Genomic DNA, 6,000 nt, shown 5'->3' with positions numbered 1-6,000 from the left:
TCTTATGGCAGTTGCTTTTGTATTCTGTTCTTGTATTTGTATCTGTATTATTCATGTAAGTGTTTTCAGTATTTTTTAATTCTCTATTTTCTTTTCTTTTTGCAATTTGTGTAAAGCGTCTTTGAGTACCTAGAAAAGCACCATATAACTCTCATCTATTATTATTATTATTATCATTATTATTATTAAAAGCACCGCAAAAGCAGGGGGGTTTGATGGCTTCAAAATGAGAACAGGCTGGATATTCAGGCTCTGTCTTGCTATAAATCAGCCAGTTTTGGTGCCATAATTGCAGCTGGAAATTCAGCAGATTTCTGCAAAAGTACAGCCAGTTTTGCTGTGTGCTGGTCTTGAACAGTGCTCTGCAGAGGTCAGCAGCTTACCAGCTGTCTTTCTTTGGTGTCACACCATCCACCCCCCCTCCCCTCCACTGATATGATGCTTTTGAAATGTAGCGTATTTGGTGTTTAAACATTTTCATCTGGTAAATGGGACCAAATCCAACTGAATCTCTGCGGGTCCAGTTAGTCTCAAACACTTGTGAAGCGTTTAAATAAATCCCTCACAAGTCCTAATTTCCTGGCACATTCCCTGCGTGTCCTGGGAATTTGTCATGCAAATAAAAACCTGTTAGAATCCCATTTAAGTAATTAGGTTTCTCCACTGCTAATCTGGGGTTATATTTATTCACTTAATCTGCAAAATGAAAGCTGATTTCCTGCTTATACAAACATTTGTGAAATCAGGTTAGAGCTAAAACTGGAGAGCTTCTCAAAGTGCAGCGTCTTCGGCGGACCTTCACTGTCAGACCGTGTGACAGCGGGCTGCGTACGACTGTTTGAGCTTTGTCTGTAAATATGTGTTTAGCTGCGTAATACTTTAAATCTGCTCCTCTTCATTTGTCCTTACCTTCCCATCTCATTTCTTCTTCACCAATGTAGGTTAACAGTGAAGTTGGCAGCCGTGAAAGGATTTTTGAACGTTTTCCACTGCTGTGTCCTCACAGATGACAGCTGTTATTACCCGGTGAACAATAACGCAACAGTCAGCGCTCCTGAACGGTGCTTAATATAGCTGCTGTTTCACTGTCACTTCCACAGGAGGAGGAGGAGGAGGAGGAGGAGGAGGAGGAAGAGGAGGATACAAAGTGACAGGAGGCAGCAGGAAATATTACAGTAGAAGAAAAAAGTGGAGAGAAGGAAGAGGATGAGTGATGAGGTGAGTTTACACCCTGTTGGTGTAATTGGATTAAGATTAAATCGTTAATGTTAACAGAAGGATAATCCCCGGAAAGTGTCAACACACAGCGCTGCATCAAAACTATTAATTCAATCTAACACTTCCCACCGTACCACAGAATAATTAAAGAAAAAACAAAAATTTCAGTGGATGGTTCCAACAGTCGGTATAGTCAGTCGTTAACGTTTCAACTGCAGGAGAAATAAGACTGTGTGCTGTCATACAGGATGTGCGTCACCCTGTCTGAAGATGAAAATTAACACTTTCTATGAAGCCCATGTCTACAATGCATTATAAAGCATTATGTACATACTTATAATGCATTGTGATGCCTCTATAGTGCTGTATAACCCTAACCCTAACCCATGGTTGTCTTTAATGCTTTATAAAAATAATCATAAGTCACTGTGATGTCAATGTCTATAATGAATTATGAACAGACTTATAATGTGCATATAGTCAAAAGAATTAAATAATATGTGTATAACTGTATATCAGTGACACTCATGTGTTGTACTCTCTTATGCCACAGCTGTGGTTTCTTCCTAACCAGCACTCCCATTCAGTCACTCTGAGGTGTTCTTTCTAAATATTTATAAATGCTTATAATTATGCACAATATAACACATCATAAGTATGTTCATAATTCATCATAGACATTGGTGTCATAGTGAGTTATGATTATTTTATAAAGCATTACAAATAACCCTGAGTGCTTATATCTATTATTATACAGCACAGTAGAGGCATTAAGATGCATTATAAGGATGTTCATATTGTGTTATAATGCATTATAGACAATGACTTCATAGATGGTGTTATCAGCATGTTAGCACTGTCATTGTAAGCATGTTAGTGTTTACGTACAGGCTCGCTGAGAAGCTGTGGAGTCTTCTGCTCATGTTTGTTCCCTGCAGCTTCATAAATTAAGATTTGGTTTTCTTTCCAGCACTTAAATATTGTGGCTGTGATGAACTCTGCAGCCTGTAGGGGGCACCAGCTGTACTAGTGCATTCTTTGTTTCTCTGTATATGTGTGTGTATGTGTGTGTGTGTGTGTGTGTGTGTGTATGTGTGTGTAAGTAGCCACTCCTGACAGGTGTGTATTTTGTGTGTGTGTCTGCAGGTGAACTGCTTCAAGGGATGCTGACACTGCTGTTCCAGCTAAGAGCTCCACTTGGCTCCGAGGTACACACACACACACACACACACACACACACACACACACACACACACACACACACACACACACACACACACCATCTGGAAGAAAAGCTTTTTCATACGAACGTGCTGTCATCTCAACCTCGTAACACACACACACACACACACACACACACACACACACACACACACACACACACACACACACACACTCACTCACACACACACACACACACACACACACACACACACACTCGCTCACTCACTGACTGTAATCGGCGCGTGTGTGAGTGTTATATGTGTGTGAACGATTGTAAACAGCGGGGAATGTTGAATGTGAAATGGCCTCTGGACAGGTGGGACTGTGCAGAGGTGCATCATGGGAGCTCAGGGGAGCGGTGATTGAGAGCAGAAATAAACAAAGAGAGAAGGCGGAGAGGAGAAGGAAAAAGAATAAAAGAGAGAAGAAGCAGAAAGGTGAGAGGAAGAAAATGGAGAAAGGCAGAGAAAACAAAGGTCAGACTGTTATTTTCTAGATTTGAGGCACAGAAAACTAAAAGTCTTAGACTGCCTTCATGGGCTCCTCGGAAATATCGTATATATATCGATGTTTCAGAGCAGCAGAAATGGCGGAAAGCTTTGAAACAGTGTCAACAATTGATGGTAAAAAAATATGTATTTGGTTATTTTGTTCCTAGTCGCTGTCATTTACTTTTGCAGACTTTAGTATATGAATCTATTAGCTGCCGCAAGCAAGCAAACTCTGAAGTCTAAAGCAGCCAGGCGAGTATCCTAACACTGATAACAGTATTATTATTATTCATCTAAAAAACGTAGTGACAATGACAATAACCTGGCATTTAAAGGGTAAAAATCCCCCAAAAATAATGAATATTTGATATTTATGATTAGGACTGATTGTGTTAAATTAAATGAACCAAGAAAATAATATTAATGCATATATTTTTATTGCTTGATTTTGAAAAGCAGATTTTGTGTGCAGAGTAGTACAGGAATGTGTAATCTTAAAGAGGACCCTGAAGGTTAATTCAGTCTTTTTTAATCCGAAATCTAATGTATTTTCCACTTCTTTTATACTGCTTCACTGTGCCGTCCAATCTAATCTCACCTCGTCTTGTTTTCTCTAATGTAATCTGGTGTCATTTAATCAGAATAATCTCTTCTAATTGCCCCGCTTTGATTGCAGTGTTCAACAATAACAAAAAAAAGATCACTAAAGCTTTCTGATTGCCTCCAGAGTTGCCATGGCAACTAACGAAGAGCACCTGAGTGTGAAAATCAGTTTTACTCGCGTCGAGCCTAATCGCTCACGTCTGTTCATCCCGTAACGTCTAATCGTTACTAACTACTTTAACTGCATTTCACTGACCTTTTCCCCTCCTCCTCCTCTTCATCCTTCGCTTTCCTCATTCATGCATCTCCAAACACACACACACACACACACACACACACACACACACACACCTGTCAGTCCTGCTGCGTGGCTTATTAACCCTCGTTAGCCATTTCTCTCAGATATTAATGGGACGGTCTCGTGACTAACGCTCCCCGCTGAGCGCGCTGGGTTTGTGTTTTGTGGGCCTGAGAGTGGAGGAGAGGAGGTTAGAGATGAAGAGGGAGAACAGACGGAAAATCTTGGACGGGCTGATCAGAGAAAACGAGGCTGAATATGAGCCAGGACTCTGAGAAAAAAAAAAAACATCAAAAAGTATGTTTGATGTTTAGGAGCCATCCTATTTAACGTCACACTCCTACAACACTCAGACTCACCTAAAAAAAAAAAATCGATGCAGCAGAGCCAGAAATATTGCTTTTATCACAAAAAGTGCAGCAGGCGACGTACACACTCAGTGAAATACTGATTCGTTTTCAGGGTCACTGTGACCTTTGTTCTGCAAACTACAGATATTAAACATTTGTTCTTTTCCTGTTTCCTGCTCCTGCAAACTTGAACAGGTTCATCTCAAATTTTGGCAAAAGAGCCATAAGACCTCGTTGATGCTTTATTGTGAAGATTGTGAGTTTTCGTCGAACAGCATTCCCGTGTCAGTGTGGTGAATTTTGATGTTTCGACATGATATTGGAAGTTGTTGTAATTCGACACCAGATGGTCAGGTCTTCACAAAATTTCAGACATTTGATGACAGTCCATTTCTGAAGACATCCGCAGTAAAATTTTGAATCACGGTCATAGCGCCACCTACAGGCAACAGGGGTGTTACTATTATTAGGGCCCAAGCATGAACTGTGCGAGGAACCTCTTGGAATGCAAGGAATAATTATTTTCTCCCCAATGACTCGCATTTTTGCAGGCCTCAACATTCCCAAAAACTCATGAAAAGTGGTACGCTTGTCCAGCCTGGCGAAGACGTTTGTATTTTGGTGGTTTTCAAAATGGGCGTGGCAAAATGGCTCCACAGTGCCCCCCAACGTGTAGCCCCAATGCCCAGTTTAACTTACATTTACAGAACCCGACAGGAAGTCGGCATTTTTTAATTTTGTGCTGATTTTTGGGGATTTTGGGCCCGGTACTTTTGCAAACTTGTCCTAAAGGATTAATCTGATCGACTTCAAATTGGGTGTGTCCAGTCCTAACGTCTTCATAATTAAAAGTTATCAAAGGTCAGTGCAAAACTTTTACGGTTTTCCTGTGTTTGATGCCCTGAACACATCCGTATGACAATATTCACTAGTCGTAATAAGGCCACCTAGTGGCAAGAGCAAGTAACTCTTGAGAGACAATTATCATTGGATTTACATGACATTTACATGGTTTAATCTACAAATTATGTACACCAATATGACATGGAATTTGTGCTCCCTCCGCTGCCACCTAACTGCTACTGGAAGTACTACACCATGTGAAATAGCTCACTCCAGAGACCTTTTTTACTTTTATGTTCTCCTTTTAGTAGGTTAACCAGATCGACTTCAAAATTTGCGCAGAATAGTCGTAAGACCTTGACTATAATCAGAAACAAAGCTTTTGAGTTTTCATCCAACGCTGTTGCCATAGTGACGCATAATTCGCCATAAAAACAGGAAGCTCTGTTTGGGGTCTAGAGACTTTTTTTGCTTTTCTTTTTTGTTCCAAAGAGGCTCAGTACTGCCCCCTAGAATATTTCCACAAAGCAGCCTGCACCGTACATTATGTCTATAGGTATGAAAATTAGGAGGTGTGTGTAAAATCTCAAGATTTATGAAAAAGCCTCTTGGAGCCATGCCCTTAAGCGAGCAGGAAGTCAGGTGTTTTGATTTTACATTTCATTTTTAGGGCTTTTCTTTTTGGCATTTTGTCAACATGACTGCTTGGTAGGCGTCTCCCCATCAACCACGCCCTCCCTGTCCTCAGATGTAACATATCTGTGGTGTCATACGTATCACATCAACATTTCTGGCAAATGTGTCTTATTCTGGTGACTGGGTTAGATTCACATGGTCCTCAGTATTGTTCAGTACTGTTACACCCCGTTTGGACATCAGCTGTTTATCAGAGCATTCAGGTCCTCATAAAATTATAAAGTCAGTAAATGTCTCATCGCCACGTCCCAAACGTTTTATTGCTTTTATTCTGATG

The 6,000-nt window shown here is 40.5% G+C and overlaps 1 protein-coding gene across 1 annotated transcript in view; it reads left to right on the top strand.

Annotated features, from left to right (window-relative positions):
• The first annotated feature begins 1,137 nt into the window (after positions 1-1,137).
• LOC121938644 (glutamate receptor 1-like) overlaps positions 1,138-6,000 on the top strand; it is a 148,677-nt gene continuing 143,814 nt past the window's right edge. The window contains exons 1-2 of the mRNA XM_088088067.1: positions 1,138-1,218; positions 2,365-2,426. The gene's annotated coding sequence lies outside the window, so the exon portion shown is untranslated. The remainder of the gene's footprint in view (positions 1,219-2,364; positions 2,427-6,000) is intronic.

The sequence above is a fragment of the Plectropomus leopardus genome, chromosome 15 (genome assembly GCF_026936395.1).
Source record: "Plectropomus leopardus strain MGB_pleo_1.0 chromosome 15, ASM2693639v1, whole genome shotgun sequence".
NCBI lineage: Eukaryota > Metazoa > Chordata > Actinopteri > Perciformes > Serranidae > Plectropomus > Plectropomus leopardus.
The sequence above is the reverse complement of the archived record's forward strand: the minus strand, read 5'-3'. Positions and strand labels throughout refer to the sequence as shown.